Source organism: Salvelinus fontinalis, chromosome 12 (genome assembly GCF_029448725.1).
Source record: "Salvelinus fontinalis isolate EN_2023a chromosome 12, ASM2944872v1, whole genome shotgun sequence".
In the NCBI taxonomy this organism is placed as follows: Eukaryota; Metazoa; Chordata; class Actinopteri; order Salmoniformes; family Salmonidae; genus Salvelinus; species Salvelinus fontinalis.
Window position 1 is genome coordinate 48,641,689 of NC_074676.1, and position 20,229 is coordinate 48,661,917.

General features: G+C 43.5%; 1 protein-coding gene across 1 annotated transcript in view; it reads left to right on the top strand.

Annotated features, from left to right (window-relative positions):
* Positions 1 to 2,324: 2,324 nt before the first annotated feature.
* Positions 2,325 to 20,229, top strand: part of LOC129867533 (adenomatous polyposis coli protein 2-like) — a 48,463-nt gene continuing 30,558 nt past the window's right edge. The window contains exon 1 of the mRNA XM_055940999.1: positions 2,325 to 2,454. The gene's annotated coding sequence lies outside the window, so the exon portion shown is untranslated. The remainder of the gene's footprint in view (positions 2,455 to 20,229) is intronic.

The following is a 20,229-nucleotide window of genomic DNA, read 5'->3' on the forward strand; positions in this document are numbered from 1 at the left end:
TTTGATTAGATGGGGTTCTTTAAGTCGGTCAGTTTAATGTAGTGTAGGCCAACATGCGGTGCTTTAGGCTGCCACATAATTTGTGTCAGTGAGTGGATACCGTTTGCTGCCTGTTAAATATCATAGTGGCTCCAGAGTGGCATGGTGCAGAAGGAACAGCTCCCAGGTCTCTCTCTCTCTCTCTCTCTCTCTCTCTCTCTCTCTCTCTCTCTCTCTCTCTCTCTCTCTCTCTCTCTCTCTCTCTCTCTCTCTCTCTCTCTCTCTCTCTCTCTCTCTCTCTCTCTCTCTCTCACTCTCTCTCACTCTCTCTCTCTCTCTCTCTCTCTCTCTCTTTCTCTCTCTCTATTGGTGGGAGTGAACATGAAGCTAGGCTTCAGGCCTCAACCCTAACAATACAATTAACGATTAATTTGCCCCTCCCCCACTAAATGGCAGTAAGGTAGGCCTCACTGACCTAGAATTAATGTGCTTTTGAGTGACAATGGCAGAAAGGTTGAGGCTAGAAAGAAAATTCACGCATGGGATCGCTCAACAGACGCTTCTGATGAACGCAATCCAGCATCTGACCATGTGAAATGGTCAGAGGAGGGAGAGAGACGATGGAGAGGGAGAGAGAGACGAGAGGAGGGGGAGGCAGGGAAAGAAGGAGGGAGAGAGAATGGAGCGGGAGGAGGGAGAGAGAAAGGGGAGACTGGGGGAAGGGGAGAGAGAGAGGGAGAGGGTGAAGGAGGGATGGGAGAGAGAGGAGGGAGAGAGAATGGAAGAAGGAGGAGGGAGAGAGAGAAAAGGGGAGAGTGAGGGAGGGGTAGAGAGGGGAGAGAGAGACAGAGAAGGTGGGAGCGGGGTGAAAGAAGGGGGAGGAGAGAGAAGAAAAGGAGTGGGGATAAAAAGGTGGAGAGAGAGAGACAGACATGAGATGAACAAGAAAACCGTCAACCCTGTGACACTCATATTTTCCCATTGACTGCGATATACTGAGAAAAATTCACTGATGTGAGAGAGATGGCGCCACTGTCTGTAGATTTTCTCAGACAGCCTTTCTTGGTGCAGCTGACACTAAAGATTAGCTGTCGTCTCCCTCCAGTGGTAAATTGAGAAATTACAAGAATAAGAGGCAACGCCCACCTCCAAAACAATGGCGCATGGTTAACCAATTATGAATGGGGTCATGTGTCTTTCTTCATTATTTATCAACGAGTTGGGTAAGGTGAATGAATAACTAAATTATACCTGGATAGGCAAAGTACTCAGGGGATCTGTCCGTTCAGCACCCCACTGCCCTGGTCAGGAACCTCTGTCAAGGCAGCGGCCCCATTCACCTGTTCAGCACCATGGACAGCAACCCCTGGCAAGGCAGCACCCCCATTTACATGTTCAGCACCATGGACAGCAACCCCTGGCAAGGTAGTGCCCCCATTCACCTGTTCAGCACCATGGACAGCAACCCATGGCAAGGCAGCGGCCCCATTCACCTGTTCAGCACCATGGACAGCAACCCCTGGCAAGCTTTGAGCAGAACATGTCAAAACTAAGCCTTGATACGACCAAAGTTTGCACAGTATTATGATTCACAGATGCACACATTATAAGTGGGAACCAAATCTGACATCTGTGTGCTTTCCCATATATACGTTTAAAGTTAAAGTTAAAAGTTTAGGCTTAGATTTTGCTAACCAGTCTTTACGCCGAACGTATGAAGCAAATCCGAAGGCAAATCATTTTGTCCTCAAAACAGCTTCAATTCATCTGGGCATGGACTCTACAAGGTGTCGACTCTACAAAGCGTTCCACAGGGATATTTGCCCATATTGACTCCAATGCTTTCCACAGTTGTGTCAAGTTGGCTGGATGTCCTTTGGGTGGTGGACCATTCTTGATACACACGGGAAACTGTGGAGCATGAAAACCCCAGCAGTGTTGCAGTTCTTGACACAAACGGTTTAGCCTGGTACCTACTACCATACCCCATTCAAAGGCAGTTAAATATTTAGTCTTGCCCATTAACCTTCTGAATGGCACACATACACAATCCATAGCTCAATTGTCTCAATCATAATTCTTTAACCTGTCCCCTCCCCTTCATGTACACTGATTGAAGTGGATTTATCAAGTGACCTCAATAAGGGATCAGAGCACCTGGATGTCCTTAATATTTAGTACAATAAGCGAATACATTTCGAGTCTAGATAAAAGGTACAACGAAATATGCGTGAAATATTTATAATACTTTCTATATTCAAAATTGCCTACCAAGAAAAATAAATAGCGTTTTTAGGGAAATTGAGAGACAGCGAGAGAGAGAGAGCGAGAGAGAGAGAGAGAGGTTGTGGTGTGTGACAGACTAGCATCACAACAGCAACACGCAGCAGCTAGTGGCGAATTCAGTTTCACTCCCACAGATTCCCGAGGTCTCCTTCCACACCCTATTGAAATCAACACAGCTCGGGAAATGAGGTAAGAATAAAGCACAATTGTATGTCTTATAATTATTTTACATGCCAGCAACGAATGCATCATCAAACGTAGATTTAAAAGCTACGAATTGTTTTTTTTATCGGTTTCTTACGATGCTGCATGAAAATGGAGGTCGGGTTGGTTACGTTGCGAGCTAAGCAAAGGGGGAATAGTCCTGATGCGAATAGAATGTTAAACAGGCGGATGCATGGACGTTTTTTTCAAGATACACATGACGCTTTTAGCCTTGAATGCATTTTATTTTCAATCTTCACTGCAAAAAGGGATTTGTAGCCCAGATTGTTCAATGTATAGGCAGGTACTGAAAATGTATTGCAAGGTCGATTGAAACAGGTAGGCTTGTCCAGGTGACCTAATGTGATGGTTTCGAAATGGTACATGTGCAGGCTATTTCTCTAACTGATCATCTCTCCACTCGACGTCAATAAATCATGGACATATTTTGCATTGAAATTGATTCGTGCATTTTCGTAGCTACGTGGTGGCCTATTTGACGTCGCCAATGGAAGAAAACAGTAGACCATCGCTGTTGTGTGATTGATGGACTCCTATTTGCAGTTGTTTTTATTAAGTTGTTTGGCTGAGCGATGTAAGGCTATATGGATATGCACAATGTTTAACAACAATGCATGCTGTTTTAAGCTTTTACATTTTTATTAGGCCTATGTGGTAAATTCCAGAGATATAAGGCCTACACTTGATTATTGAGAATGTTGGATAGACATTTAGAGCTGTACTGGCTTATGTGCAGGAGGCTGCGTGTGTGTCTGTCCTTATTTTGTAGCCTATGGATTACAAAATGTATCGAATTTACATTAGAATGCATGCGCACACAAAAAGTTCATAAAATTAGGTTATTTTTTGTCAGTTTGAATCAATCACCGGAACCTCATCAGTGTAACATATAATTTTTGTGACATTTGTGTAAAATTACATCACACCTCATTAGAAAAATATATATTGTATGCAAAGGAAATTAGTAGCCACATACAGCTTAATACTACACGAATAATAATGTGTAAACCCAGAAGTAGAGAAGAAAATATAATACCTATTTTTTAAATTAGTTTTATAGCATCATTGATCTCACTGTAGACACACAATCAGTACAGATCCTACTCTAATGAGTCTCTTAGGGACTGGCCACCCACTGTGGCCATGGCTTTGATTATCCTGTGAGTGGCTTCTATCATACAACTAGGGTGTGGCTGTGCCCTATTTGATCTGTTGCAATCTGTGTATGTGTAACAGTATTGTTTCCGTCCCTGTCCTTGCCCCAACCCGGGCATGAACCAGGGACCCTCTGCACATATCAACAATTGCCTCCCATGAAGGGTTGTTACCTATCGCTCCACAAAAGCAAGGGAAACAACTACTTCAAGGTCTCAGAGCGAGTGATGTCACCGATTGAAATGCCACTAGTGTGCACCGCTAACTAGCCAGCCATTTCACACCGCTTACATATATCTCATATCAAGCATTCACGACAACATCCAGGAATCCAATGTTATTTTCTCAGTTTTCACTTCCATCACTGCAGTCGGTTAACTAGCAGCGAAACTGTATGCCATGATGTTCTGAGCTGTCTGGACACTGTCTGGACAAAACTGCCCAAGGGAACTGAACTTGACCGCCGAGAGAACTGCCAGGTTAAACAGACCATCGATTCATAGCCCCTTTAGGCCTTAAAAGGCCTCAACATGGAAGGCGCTTACATAATGTTATATAATGTGATGATTTTTTAGGGAAGGGATGGGCTACATGTACTACACTACATGACCACTTTCTCGTCTCATTCCACCATTATGAGCATTAATATGGAGTTTTTCCCTCCCCCCTTTGCTGCTAGAGCAGCCTCCACTCTTCTGCGAAGGCTTCCTACTAGATGTTGGAACATTTATGTGGGGACTTGCTTCCATTCAGCCACAAGAGCATTAGTGAGGTTGGGCACTGATTTTGAGCGATTAGCCCTGGCTCGCAGTTGGTGTTCCATTTCATCCCAAAGGAGTTTGATGGGGTTGAGGTCAGGGCTCTATGCAGGCCAGTCAAGTTCTTCCACACCGATCTCGACAAACCATTTCTGTATGAACCTTGCTTTGTGCATGGGGGCATTGCCATGCTGAAAGAGAAAAGGGCCTTCCCCAAACTGTTGCCACAAAGTTGGAAGCACAGAATCGTCTAGAATGTCATTGTGTGCTGTAGCGTTAAGATTTCCCTTCACTGGAATTAAGGGGCCTAGCCTGAACCATGAAAAACAGCCCCTGACCATTATTCCTCCTCCACCAAACTTTACAGTTAGCACTATGCATTGGAGCAGGTCGTGTGTTCCTGGCATCCACTAAACCCAGATTTGTCTGTTGGACTGCCAGATGGTGAAGCGTGATTCATTACTCCAGAGAACGTATTTACACTGCTCCAGAGTCCAATGGCTGCGAGCTTTACACCACTCCAGCCAATGTTTGGCATTGCGCATGGTGATCTTAGGCTTGTGTGCGGCTGCTCGGCCGAACAGCGCCCGGCTCCCGACGAACAGTTTTTGTGCTGACATTGCTTCCGAGGCAGTTTGGAGTGTTGCAACTGAGGAAAGGCGATTTTTACTCGGCGGTCCCTTTCTGTGAGCTTGTGTGGCCTACCACTTCGCGGCTGAGCATTAGTTGCTCCTAGATATTTCCACTTCACAATAACAGCACTCACAGTTGACCGGGGCAGCTCTAGCAGGGCAGAAATTTGACAAACTGACTTGTTGGAAAGGTAGCATCCTATGACGGTCCACATTGAAAGTCACTGAGCTCTTCAGTAAGGGCATTCTACTACCAATGTTTATCAATGAAGATTGCATGGCTGTGAGCTCAATTTTATATACATGACAGCAATGGGTGTGGCTGAAATAGCCTAATCCACTAATTTGAAGGGGTGTCCACATACTTTTGTATATACAGTGCCTTCGGAAAGTATTCAGACCCCTTGACCTTTTCCACATTTTGTTACGTTACGGCCAATTCTAAAATTGATTAAATCATTTTCTTTCCTCATCAATCTACACACAATACCCCATAATGACAAAGCGAAAACATTAAATGTTTTTGTAAATGTATTAAAAATAAACAACAGAAATACCTTATTTACATAAGTATTCAGACCCTTTGCTATGAGACTCGAAATTGAACTCAGGTGCATCCTGTTTCCATTGATCATCCATGAGATGTTTCCACAACTTGATTGGAGTCCACCTGTGCTACATTCAATTGATTGGACATGATTAGGAAAGGCTGTCTATATAAGGTTGACAGTCCATGTCAGAGCAAAAACCAAGCCATGAGGTCGAAGAAATTGTCCGTAGAGCTCCAAGACAGGATTGTGTCGAGGCACAGATCTGGGGAAGGGTACCACATGTTTTGCAGCATTGAAGGTTCCCAAGAACACAGTGGCCTCCGTCAGTATTAAATGGAAGAAGTTTGGAACCACCAAGACTCTTCCTAGAGCTGGCCGCCCGGCCTAATATAACAATCTGGGGAGAAGGGCCTTGGTCAGGGAGGTTACAAAGAACCCGATGGTCACTCTGACAGAGCTCCAGAGTTCCTCTGTGGAGATGGGAGAACCTTCCAGGAGGACAACCATCTCTGCAGCACTCCACCAATCAGACGGAAGCCACTCCTCAGTAAAAGGCACTTGACAGCTCGCTTGTAGGCACCTAAAGACTTTCAGACCATGAGAAACAAGATTCTCTGGTCTAATGAAACCAAAATTGGAACTCTTTGGCCTGAATGCCAAGCATCACGTCTAGAGGAAACCTGGCACCATCCCTACCTTGAAGCATGGTGGTGGCAGCATCATGCTGTGGGGATGTTTTTCAGCGGCAGGGACTGCGAGACTAAGCAGGATTGAGGGAAAGGTGAACGGAGCACAGTACAGAGAGATCCTTGATGAAAACCTACTCCAGAGCACTCAGGACCTCAGACTGGGGGTGTGAAGATTCACATTCGCCCCAGTCAACAATCCTAAGCAGACAGCCAAGACAATGCAGGAGTGGCTTCTGAATGTCCTTGAGTGACCCAAACAGAGCCCGGGCTTGAACCCGATCGAACATCTCTGGAGAGACCTGGAAATAGCTGTGCAGCAATACTCCCAATCCAACCTGACAGAGCTTGAGAGGATCTGCAGAGAAGAATGGGAGAAACTCCCCAATTACAGGTGTGCCAAACTTGTACCGTCGTATCCAAGAAGACTCAAGGCTGTAATCACTGCCAAAGTTGCTTCAACAAAGTACTGAGTAAAGGGTCTGAATACTTATGTAAATGTGATATTTCCATTTTTTATTTGTACTAAATTTGCAAAAATGTCTAAACTTGTTTTTGCTTTGTCTTTATAGGGTTTTGTGTGTAGATTTATGAGGTGGAAAAACGATTTAATCATTTTTAGATTAAGGCTGTAACATAGCAAAATGTGGAAAAAGTCAAGGGGTCTGAATACTTTCCGAAGGCACTGTATAGTGTAACTGACATGCCAGATTTTGTGAAGGTTAACAACTGAACCCTAATGTGGTTGGAAAGAGGTGGACTGTTTATTCTTTAAGGACAACGAGAGGTCTGGAATTAAGATTCAACAAGGTTGATGAATCAATCAGGTTAGATTCTCACCAAGAGACCATTGTCGTGTCTTTGGCTATGGCTATGCTATGATATGGCATGTTATTCTATAAAATCATTTCTCTGTAATTAATATTACCTGATTAAGCTAATCATGTAAATGTAATTAACTAGAAAGTCGGGGCACCACAAAATAATGTTTATAGAGCTGTTATCTTCCGAATAAACTCTTAAAGACCTAGTAATCAATATTTCACTTTATTCAGTCTCATCTGAAAGTTGTAAATTCTTGGTTATCTTCACGAACCCTGGCTTAGAAGTTGAATCAGCAATACAAAATTTGGTTTAATTATTTATTTACTAAATACCTAAATAAATCACACAGAATTACATATACACAGAATGTATCATAATTGTGTTTACAAATTATGTCATAAAGGAAAACATCCCTAGCGGACGGAACAGATATGACGGCTGGTTACACAAAGAAAGGGGGTTGGGTTTGAGTGAAAGAGCAGGAAGACTGAGGAGCAAAAAGGTTGTGTGTCTCTATCGGGCCGTAGGCAACTATGCTATCGTAAATACAGTATCTTATGCAGTCTAAATAACCACCCATTTGAAAAAGGATAATGCAATAAATATTTACTCTGAGCTGCGCTTCGGTAGATTGGTCGTAGATAGAAGGCGGGGTGGTCCAGCATGGATCTCTGGTCCTCTAAAGAATGTCCAGTGGTGAATTGGTGTGTGGTAGAATGGATACTCTGTCCGTCCTCTCCTAGCCCACGTCTACAGTTGCTGCGCTAACGCAACAGCTAGGAGGTATCACTTCTTTAGTGAATAAGAGTTCAAAGTTCATACCAAGTTGCCATACTTTGCTCATGCTATTTTCTGGTTGGTATAGTCGAAATTCATCCTTTCGGCGTGTGGATCGTCATCTTCACGTTGAAATTCGATGGTAATTTCGTTAGGTTCTTGTCGTTCAACCAGAGCTCACGCTGAGGTTGGCTTAGTTCTGTAGGTGACCTTGTCCTTTTTAACGCGGGGACCACAAGTCCTCACATCCTTGGAACAGGAAGTAGAATTTTCGTCAACGGGTTTATATAGTGTTGAAAAGAGGGCGTGTTTCATAGTTTACAATCAAAGTCTGTTCACTTGGCCTCTGAGTGAGCAGAGTTTCTCTATGACAAACCGTTCTCTCATTTAAGAAGCTAAAATTACATCTCATCTTTTCACAAATAGTTTCATATTTAAACATTTAAATTGCACAACAATTCCATGTGAATCTGATAACTATAATGTGTAGACTTTCCAAGATACAGTTTAGGTTGTCCTATCATCAGCAATAATGTCTCAGACGCCAACTGATCTGACATCATGTTCATTAAGTACTAACGCATATTTTCAACTGGTTGGATTACCGAAATAGGGTTCCATTTCCCACCTTTTGATGTTCACAGACTCTCTATGTTAACAAAGGGATTTTCAATAGTCACATCGGTAGAATAGATAGAGGAAAAATGGGAAAGGTATTTATGGGGGTCATAAACCTCTTCCAACTCTCCCATAATTTTACTGACTGTTCCAAAGCATTTAACATCATATTTGAAGCAAATGTAGGATATAGCACTTTATGAGTGTCTAATGACATGGTCAGTCAAACCCAGAGAATCAGTATGAAGAATTTGTATTATATATTTCTTTGTAAGACATGGTTCTTGAGGGAGGCATTTGTTACAGTACAATAGCTATGATATATTCGTTTTTCCGAAGGATGATGTGTATTTCTTGACACGCTCAAGGGAATATCCAAGTTCAGCAATGTCTTCAGATTACAAATGTACACTGCTCAAAAAAATAAAGGGAACACTTAAACAACACAATGTAACTCCAAGTCAATCACACTTCTGTGAAATGAAACTGTCCACTTAGGAAGCAACACTGATTGACAATAAATGTCACATGCTGTTGTGCAAATGGAATAGACAAAAGGTGGAAATTATAGGCAATTAGCAAGACACCCCCCAAAACAGGAGTGATTCTGCAGGTGGTGACCACAGACCACTTCTCAGTTCCTATGCTTCCTGGCTGATGTTTTGGTCACTTTTGAATGCTGGTGGTGTTCTCACTCTAGTGGTAGCATGAGACGGAGTCTACAACCCACACAAGTGGCTCAGGTAGTGCAGTTCATCCAGGATGGCAAATCAATGCGAACTGTGGCAAAAAGGTTTGCTGTGTCTGTCAGCGTAGTGTCCAGAGCATGCAGGCGCTACCAGGAGACAGGCCAGTACATCAGGAGACGTGGAGGAGGCCGTAGGAGGGCAACAACCCAGCAGCAGGACCGCTACCTCCGCCTTAGTGCAAGGAGGTGCACTGCCAGCGCCCTGCAAATGACCTCCAGCAGGCCACAAATGTGCATGTGTCAGCATAGGGTCTCACAAGGGGTCTGAGGATCATCTCGGTACCTAATGGCAGTCAGGCTACCTCTGGTGAGCACATGGAGGGCTGTGCGGCCCCACAAAGAAATGCCACCCCACACCATGACTGACCCATCGCCAAACCGGTCATGCTGGAGGATGTTGCAGGCAGCAGAACGTTCTCCACGGCGTCTCCAGACTCTGTCACGTCTGTCACATGTGCTCATGTGCTCAGTGTGAACCTGCTTTCATCTGTGAAGAGCACAGGGCGCCAGTGGCGAATTTGCCAATCTTGGTGTTCTCTGGCAAATGCCAAACGTCCTGCACGGTGTTGGGCTGTAAGCACAACCCCCACCTGTGGACGTCGGGTCCTCATACCACCCTCATGGAGTCTGTTTCTGACCGTTTGAGCAGACACATGCACATTTGTGGCCTGCTGGAGGTAATTTTGCAGGGCTCTGGCAGTGCACCTCCTTGCACTAAGGCGGAGGTAGCGGTCCTGCTGCTGGGTTGTTGCCCTCCTACGGCCTCCTCCACGTCTCCTGATGTACTGGCCTGTCTCCTGGTAGCGCCTGCATGCTCTGGACACTACGCTGACAGACACAGCAAACCTTTTTGCCACAGTTCGCATTGATGTGCCATCATGGATGAACTGCACTACCTGAGCCACTTGTGTGGGTTGTAGACTCCGTCTCATGCTACCACTAGAGTGAGAACACCGCCAGCATTCAAAAGTGACCAAAACATCAGCCAGGAAGCATAGGAACTGAGAAGTGGTCTGTGGTCACCACCTGCAGAATCACTCCTGTTTTGGGGGGTGTCTTGCTAATTGCCTATAATTTCCACCTTTTGTCTATTCCATTTGCACAACAGCATGTGAAATTTATTGTCAATCAGTGTTGCTTCCTAAGTGGACAGTTTCATTTCACAGAAGTGTGATTGACTTGGAGTTACATTGTGTTGTTTAAGTGTTCCCTTTATTTTTTTGAGCAGTGTATATCACCTAATCATATCCATTTCTATTTTCCTAATATTTCGGCAGTTGGTTGCTGAACCTCAGCTCAGATGCATGTCTATTAAATTGAAAAAACAACCATCTAGACATTTGAGCAGTTTGCCAGTTTCTCTCTATATAGCCTACTACAATTGACATTCCCAAACATTGGTAGGAAGGAACGCAAATCTAATACAGTTAAGGGCCTTATTTCCATTATCACTGAACACATTCTTTCCTGTAATGGATGCTGAAATGTTGCTGCTGATGACTCTGCTTCAGATACAATCTCTGAGGCAGGGCCTTTAAACTCCGAGCCAAAGTCATTGACATAATTAGCCAATGTGAACAAAGGCTCGCCTTGCTCACAATGAATGTACGTCATTCAGAATGCAATGGAAGATCTCTTATCCATAGAGGCTATAGTGGGATATTGTTGACCTCTGTCACCTAAACTGTAGGAAATGTCATCCCTTCTACCTATGGAAGCCTACCACCTCTTTCCATTGTAAATTCATCGGTTGATGGTGTAATGCTAACCTCCTCTTTTGACTCATCCTTAATGTAGTAGTTGCTAGGAGACCCCCTTAGGTTACATACCATAGGGTTGGTCTATCTAGTGACTGTACGTTCATACCCCAACCAAAAACCATGGATTACAGGCAAAATTCGCACTGAGCTAAAGGGTAAGCTGCCGCTTTCAAGGAGTGCGACTCTAACCCGGAAGCTTATAAGAAATCCCGCTATGCCCTACAACGAACCATCAAACAGGCAAAGCATCAATACAGGACTAAGATTGAATCGTACTACACCGGCTCTGATGCACGTCAGATGTGGCAGGGCTTGCAAACTATTACAGACTACAAAGGGAAGCACAACCGAGAGCTGCCCAGTGACACGAGCCTACCAGACGAGCGAAATAACTTCTATGCTCGCTTCGAGGCAAGTAACACTGAAACATGCATGAAATGACTGAGATCACGCTCTCTGCAGCCGATGTGAGCAAGACTTTTAAACTGGTTAACATTCACAAGGGCCAGACGGATTACCAGGACATGTGCTCCAAGCATGCGGTGACCAGCTGGCAAGTGTCTTCACTCACATTTTCAACCTCTCCCTGTCTGCGTCTGTAATACCAACATGTTTCAAGCAGACCACCATAGTCCCTGTGCCCAAGAACACTAAGGTAACTTGCCTAAATGACTACCGACCCGTAGCACTCACGTCTGTAGCCATGAAATGCTCAGATCAACACCATTAACCCAGAAACCCTGGACCCCCTCCAATTTGCATACCACCCCAAAAGATCCACAGATGATGCAATCTCTATTGTACTCCACACTGACCTTTCCCACCTGGACAAAAGGAACACCTATGTGAGAATGCTATTAATTGACTACAGCTCAGCGTTCAACACCATAGTGCCCTCAAAGTTCATCACTAAGCTAAGGAACCTGGGACTAAACACCTCCCTCTGCAACTGAATCCTGGACTTCCTGACGGGCACACCCCCAGGTGGTAAGAGTAGGTAACAACACATCCGCCACGCTGATCCTCAACACGGGGGCCTCTCAGGGGTGCGTGCTCAGTCCCATCCGGTACTCCCTGTTCACTCATGACTGCACAGCCGGGCACGACTCCAACACCATCATTAAGTTGTCCGGCAACGATGAGACAGCCTATAGGGTAGAAACCTCACCGTGTGGTGCAAGGACAACAACCTCTCCCTCAACGTGATCAAGACAAAGGAGATGATTGTGGACTACAGGAAAAGGAGGACCGAGCATGCCCCCATTCTCATCGATGGGGCTGTAGTGGAGCAGGTTGAGAGCTTCAAGTCCCTTGGCATCACCAACAAACTAACATGGTCCAAGCACACTAAGACCTATTCCCCTTCAGGAGACTGAAAAGATTTTGCATAGGTCCTCAGATCCTCAAAAGGTTTTACAGCTGCACCATCGAGAGCATCCTGACGGGTTGTATCACTGCCTGGTATGGCAACTGCTCGGCCTCCAACCACAAGGCACTACAGAGGGTAGTGCGTACGGCCCAGTACATCACTGGGGCCAAGCTTCCTGCCATCCAGGACCTCTATACCAGGAGGTGTCAGAGGAAGGCCCTAAAATTTGTTCAAGACTCCAGCCACCCTAGTCATAGACTGTTCTCTCTGCTACCACACGGAAAGCGGTACCGAAGCGCCAAGTCTAGGTCCAAGAGGCTTCTAAACAGCTTCTACCCCCAAGCTTTAAGAGTCCTGAACATCTAATCAACTGGCTATCCCCCTCTTCTATGCTCCTGCTACTCTCTGTTATTATCTATGCATAGTCACTTTAATAACTCTACCTACATGTACATATTACCTCAATTACCTCAACACCGGTACCCCCTGAATATAGCCCTGCTATTGTTATTTACTGCTGCTCTTTAACTAAGTATTTGTTATTCTTGTCTCTTATTTTCTTAAAACTGCATTGTTGGTTAAGGGCTTGTAGTAAGCATTTCACTGTAAGTTCTAGACCTGTTGTATTCGGCGCATGTGACAAATAACATTGGATGTGATTTGACCATATGTCTGTCATTGGGACCCATGTATGGTTTTAGAATCTGTAGACCCAGCTATAGCTAGCAAAGCCTTTCCCTTCTTGGTGTAGGCTTGTATAGACAAAAGGCCCAGGGCGTGTCACTAAGATTATGCAATCTTCTTTAGGGGTCTTTACCATGCACATATCTCCCTTTACATCTGACATGTAATACTTCCATGTAATTGATGAAAACAAAATGTTGCGGTCACTTTTGAAGGACGTGTCCCCAGAGAGATAGATCGTTTTGGGTCTGGGTCATTTAAGAACTTGTGCACAGAGTCGAAGGCTTTTGACTGGCAAGTGAATTCCAGTCAACTCCGATGATACACCGTATTGATTCTTCACTTAGTGAGCATGTACAGAAGATTCAATCCCAGCTGTGACAAACTGATAGAAACAGTCCAGTCCATTCCCTAAGCTGGAATGGCCAGTCAGTTCCAGGCTAGCAAAGATCTGTTCTGTTAGCATTAGCTGTAACGTTAGCAATGTTCTAGCTAAGAAGGCCTACTAACTATGTTGTGCTAGCTATTGTATGTGCTGACAATGCTGTGTAAGCTATGTGCTAGCTCAATCAACAACAAAAAAACACTCTGCTCTATGATATTTCCCCGTGCGAGGACAATCCTTCTGTAAGCTTAGGATGTGTCCAATTGTCATGACAGTCACCATTTTGAAAGAAGAAAAACATCTGTGTCTGGAAACCTCACATAACTTCACCATTAGGGAATAAGCATTTGATCAGATTGCACGACTTCTTCCCCCGTTCACAATATCTGAATAATTCATGTTCTGGGTTTCATTTTGGATTAAATTGTAAATGCTCCTCCTACTTGGGTCAATCGAAGTGTATTGGAATGCAGTATATTACCTGGCCTTTTGACCCCAAAAGCTCCATCTCTGTCAGTATGGGCTCGTCTGACCCCATGCTCAATCCATGGAAGTGGGTTCCTCCATTATTGGAAAATGGGGCTGTGGTGATGCATTTCTTGTAAGATGGAAAATGTCCCTTATACTGCTTCATACGTATAAGAACTAGTTTTCATTAAACACCTGTGTTTGACTATATATGTTTTGGACCAAATTGACCATAATAATAGGTAGGATCCAACAACCTGAGCATGGCCTCATTGTTAATCCGTAGCCTATGGCTATTATTCTATTGCATTTTATACTAGCAAAATACTTAATAGCGGTTTAAACATTCATCAACACCTTGAACGCACCCGTGGTACTGCCCTACTGTGAGAGCCTTGTTGATTTTTAACCTACACTTACAGTATGATAAGATTGATTCTATTCAATTGTGCACAAGGACAAGACAGCCTGGTTGAGGAGAGAGATTCTCAGGCTCGCCATCTTCACTGGCAGGTGACGTTGCCATGGTAACTAGACAGTCTTGGAGTGAAAGGGTGATGTAGGAAGAAATGCAGCAGTGGTGGGCGGGCGTGTTGGTTGGGGGAGAATCCTATTATGTATGCTACTCCTGTTCTTTGTTCCGGCCTCACATTCATGGCCTTCGTATGACTGTACCAATAATAACAGTGATAACGTAATAAAAGTAAACTTATAGCTATGACAATCATGATAATGCAAATCTATTACTAATCTTTTTTAAGACTGAAATACATGCAGAAGTTCAGTAATGATAGAAAATTAGTAGCCTATTTTTATTATAAATAATGATGAGTTTTTATTAATCATTACTAATAACAATATTGTTACTACAGTATAAGTTGTGGTAAGAATGTTTTTACGGATTCGACTAGGGGATGAATTATTTTGTACAAGCTTCCATTGACAGACAACAAACCTGCTATTAGTGGCTAATTACTTAAACAAATTACCATAATTAGGAAAAACAAGATGGGAGAGGCAACAAACAGCTTGTTTGGCTCCGACTAATACTCATGGACCCCTGGACTTGAGCCCTTGACTGCTTAACCACAACAGACAATTTTTATTTATTTTATTTTATTTTACCGTTATTTTACCAGGTAAGTTGACTGAGAACACGTTCTCATTTGCAGCAACGACCTGGGGAATAGTTACAGGGGAGAGGAAGGGGATGAATGAGCCAATTGTAAATTCACAATACTCAGAAACCAAGTGTGCTTGTTCTTGTTCTTTCAGACTCAGATCCCCATTTATGTCCACGCAGCGTTTAAGTCATCGTCCGTCAGGAGAAAGTGCTCTTGATTAGCCTCTGTTTCGCATGACTTGGTTCACTGGCTACACAAACGGCAGTTGCATCCAGTGGATGTGGCTCACACCTTTGGCTCCTATTGTGTTTGCATGACTGGAGATAGAAAGAGCCTGCTGTACAGAGCTTACTAGCTAATCACAGCACTGCTCGGCCCTAGCCCACTGCTGCTGTGGGGCATCTATGCTCTAGCATGGTTGATGTTCAGCCTGACCTTATAGGCGTGAAATGAGGCTCTGTGTTACGCTTTGTTTCTTTAAATTGTCTAAACATGGTTATTACAAAATCCTAAACTGGCCATAAGTCCATTTGGGTTCATCTTGCCACACTGCTCCATAGAGAGTTGGTGTGTACTGTGTTACTCACAGTAGGTGAGATAGTAGTGCCAGCTGAAGGCTGACTTCTTCCAGGTCATGGGTTGTCTAAGTTCTGGCTACTGCATATATTAGTCACTCAATGATCAAAATAAACATTCATTTAATGTCAGATTGCGGTTCTGAATGGAAACTGCACAGACCAGTTGTGAAGTAGGCAGCACATCATGTCAATGGCATTCGTTTAGCTGGTATCAATAGCCTTACACTATATGAGATGCCCACTTAACCACACACAGCAGGGGTGTGACGTCCAACATGGTTGCAGGACAGAGGATATGATATGGCGTTTTTTTGCTCTATGACATCGATTACCCCTACCCTTCTATTACCCCTTCTGCTTAGTTCGCCTTCATTCATCTCATCCTCTCTTTTACCACCTTTTCTGAGCGTGAAAAAGGGATTGGCTGTTGCCATAGAAACTGTCTCGAACTGTAGCACGCCATTGGCAGGCTCGCTGACACTCGCACGGCTCCGTCTGAATTATATTCCTCTTGGGGACGATTTCCTCCTCCAGATTATCCAGCATGCATTGCGGCCCCACCAGCAGCAAATAGGACACAACATAAAGAGCCATGTTGGGGGGAAGAAAGAGAAAGGGAGGGAAAAAACGGCAGGGAAATAGTCATCATCTGACAAATGTCACTGCAATTAATGCTTTTGCCACCGGGGCAATTAAGATGGAAGAAGGTCGTGATAACATTGGCCCGCAAGCCAGCTCATGAATAAATTGCTTTGATGGAAGAAACCTAATGGGCAAAATCAACCGACTGTATTGAATTCCCTTTGGACCAGCATTCAGCACGCCCTCTCTCAGTCTCTACTCACTATCAGTGGCTGGCCTTCAGTAACACACTGCCACACTGCCTTCAAAGCTGTCCAGCAGAATAATAAATGTGTTTCATGTCTCCCACTTTGAAATGATAAAGAGAGTGGTGTGTTCAAGGCATGGGCAATGATGTGTCTCCATATGTCCACAGCCATTAGCTAGACATGCTGAGGCTGCTTTGTGCAGGCCGGATGCATATATTATCTTGCACCTGCCTATTTTCAGTACATATTGCCTTGTTTATTTCTATATGTGGATTCAGATAAATGTGTAAAGAAATGCGACTCACTGATGGAAAAAAGTAGGAAAAAGACCACCTCTCTCATTGCTCCAACCCTCTGGGTTTATGGTAGAATGGCCAGACGGAAGCCACTCCTCAGTAAAGGCTCATGACAGACCGCTTGAAGTTTGTCAAAATGCACCTAAAGGAATCTCAGACCATAATAAACCAGATGGCCTGAATGCCAAGCGTCACGTCTGGAGGAAACCTTGCACCATCCCTACGGTGAAGCTTGGCCATATACCACAACCCCCTCGGGCCTTATTGCTTAAATATAAAACATTTAAACACGTACAATACTACATCAGTCTGATCTCTATTTTGTTCCACTGTAAATTCCCTAAGTGGTGACAGACACGCAGTAATGATATGCAGTGCTACTCCAGCGGAGGGTTTGCCGCACTGACATTGCCTTTCTGCCCGAAAGCAGTGGTCCATAGCCTGACCTTTGTGACCCGCCAAAGGCATAGATGCCCTCCCCAGTAATATAGAAGTGGCCTGAATTGTGCTGGTGTGTGCAGAAATACCTCTAATGTCTGGAAAGCACCTCCCCCCTCATCAGCACTGCCGCTGCGGGGAGGAAATCTCATCACTCAGGCTGACAAAGAACTGGCCGAGGTCCTTTAGCAATTCAGATGGCTACATTGTGCAGGAATGAACGTCTGTTCAAATGAAATTATGTGTCGTCAAAATCCATTGAATAAGAAACCTTTTTTTGTGTGTCTGTGTGTATTCATAGGAGTAATTCTTAAACAAATGTTTCCAGATAATATTTACAAAATTGAATGCTGCGTTAACTTTAATTTCTTTGTTAACAATAGCAATCATTGTAATTCCATAATTAAAGAAAATGCCTAGGGTGGACTGTATAAGGAGGCCAGGTAAGGAGTGATGTTACCACTATGGTGCATCTGTAAGAATGAAGGAATCATTTTCAGGAATCCAGTTTTCAAGAATCCAGTTCAGGGTATTTATTAACTAACAATTAAGGACACAAGAAGTAGGACGGAGATTTGATGGCTTCTAAAGCAGGTAGGTTAGTTTGTGATACAAGTTATAAGCTTGTGGTAGTGGCTGGAGCGGAATCAGTGGAATGGTATCCAAATACTTTCCAGCCATTATTTTGAGCCGTCCTCCCCTCAGTAGCCTCCACTGAGAGGTAGATACAACACATTAACAGAGAAGACAAAGTTCCATAACTAAGGAGAAATGTAAAAGTATAACAAGCATGCTAACCAAACAAAGTTGTCAGGAGAGGGGGCATGTCCAGAGGGTAATTAAGGAATAGGTGGGCTGGCATGATCCTTCAGAACAATAGTAGGGCAGATGGTTGCGCTTGCGCTCTCTGAAAAGCCAACTATGTTTACATTTTCAAACTACTTGCCATGCAAGCTTTATGCTTGAAAATGATGTGTGAAATTCCAGGCCCAGGAGAATCACTGTCGCAGGTGCTGTTATCACCAGTCATGAAGAGCATGAAGGTGTTAATAATGCACATCTGTCACTGTCGTCTGAGTCTCCATGAAACGCAGTGACTGACTGCTTCAGGCATTATGCACAAATGCGTACTGGCTTCATTTGTTTTCATTGATGTCAAGGTGACTAGGGGGTGAATTTCATTTGTTTCTATATAATTGCATTAAAGCCACCAGAAGTGAGTCGTATTCGATTTTTTGCATGCGTCATATATTTATGATACACTTTCAAATCCTTGAAATCTCATTAGCAAAGCAGCAATGGCTCCCTGCACACAGTCATTTATCAAAATGGCTGCGCTGTATTCCCTCACTGACAGCATGTCTGATGTTGTAAAAAGAGGTCCAAATCATCAAAGAACATAGCCCAGACAAAATCTATGAATTTGATGCATACATAATTGATGGGCACAGAGGTTTTAGAATGATGAGCAACTATAATAAGTATGCTGTAATGTCAATTCGATATGGTTTGGTATTCAACTGATGTAACCAGCAAGGCTCCCGACTGCCGCAGCGGTCTAAGTCAGTGCAAGAGATGTCACTATAGTTGCTGGTTCAAATCCAGGCTGTATCACATCCAGCTGCGATTGGGAGTCCCATAGAGCGGTGCACTATTGGCCCAGCGTCGTCTGGGTTTGGCCGGAGTAGGCTGTCATTGTAAATAAGAATTTGTTCTTAACTGACTTGCCTAGTTAAATAAAAAATCTCATACCATAATAACATCCAATATCTGTACCCATAACAGATTCTTAACCAGATTAACAAGATGCTTCAACAAAACACAGAGCATCTGTGTTACTGTGTCATGAGGCTTGAAAACGGGATAGACGCTCGCTGCCTTTTAGTCCTGTGTCTGTGTGTTTTGTAGCATATTGAATGGCCACACACAGAATGAATACAGGCTCGGCCAAGCACAAACATTGATCAAAACAGAGCTAAACTTGATTTGACAGATGATACATTTCTCTGTGTACCATCTGCTGCCAACCATACACTGCAGAGAGGAGAGATGTGGCCGTTGTTTATATGTATGGAAGAGCCCGAAGCCTTGCTCTTTCTATGTATGTTGTTTATACAGTACATTTAGAAAGCATTCACACCCCTTGACTTTTTCCCCATTTTGTTGTGTTACAGCCTGAATTGAAAATGGATTCAAAGTGGAATTATGTACACACAATACTCAATGATGTCAAAGTCGAATTATGTTTTTCGAAATTTGTACAAATTTATTAAAAATGAAAAACTGAAATGTCTTGAGTCAATAAGTATTCAACCCCAAGCCTAAATAAGTTCAGGAGTAAAAATGTGTTTAACAAGTCACATAATAAGTTGCATGGACACTGTGTGCAATAATACTGTTTAACATTATTTTTGAATGACTACCTCATCTCTGTATCCAACACAATTATCTGTAAGGTTCCTCAGTCGAGCAGTGAATTTCAAACACAGATTCAACCACAAATACCAGGAAGGTATTCCAATGCCTCACAAAGAAGGCACCTATTTGTAGATGGGTAGACATTTTAAAAGCAGGCATTGAGTAATCCCTTTGAGCATGGTGAAGTTATTAATTACACTTTGGATGTTGTATCAATAGACCCAGTCACTACAAAGATACCCAGTTGCCGGAGAGGAAGGAAACCATTCATAGATTTCACCATGAGGCCAAGGATGACTTTAAAACAGTTACAGAGTGTAATGGCTGTGGTAGGAGAAAACTAAGGATGGATCAACAACATTGTAGTTACTCCACAATAATAACCTAATTGACAAAGTGAAAAGGAGGAAGCCTGTACAGAATAAACATACTCCAAAACATGCATCCTGTTTGCAACAAGTAATACTGCCAAAAATGTGGCAAAGCAATGAACTTTTTTTGTCCTGAATAAAAAAGTGTTATGTTTGGGGCAAATCCAATACAACACATTACTGAGTACCACTCCATATGTTCAAGCATAGTGGTGACTGCATCATGTTATGTGTATGCTTGTAATCATTAAGGACTGGGGAGTTTTGT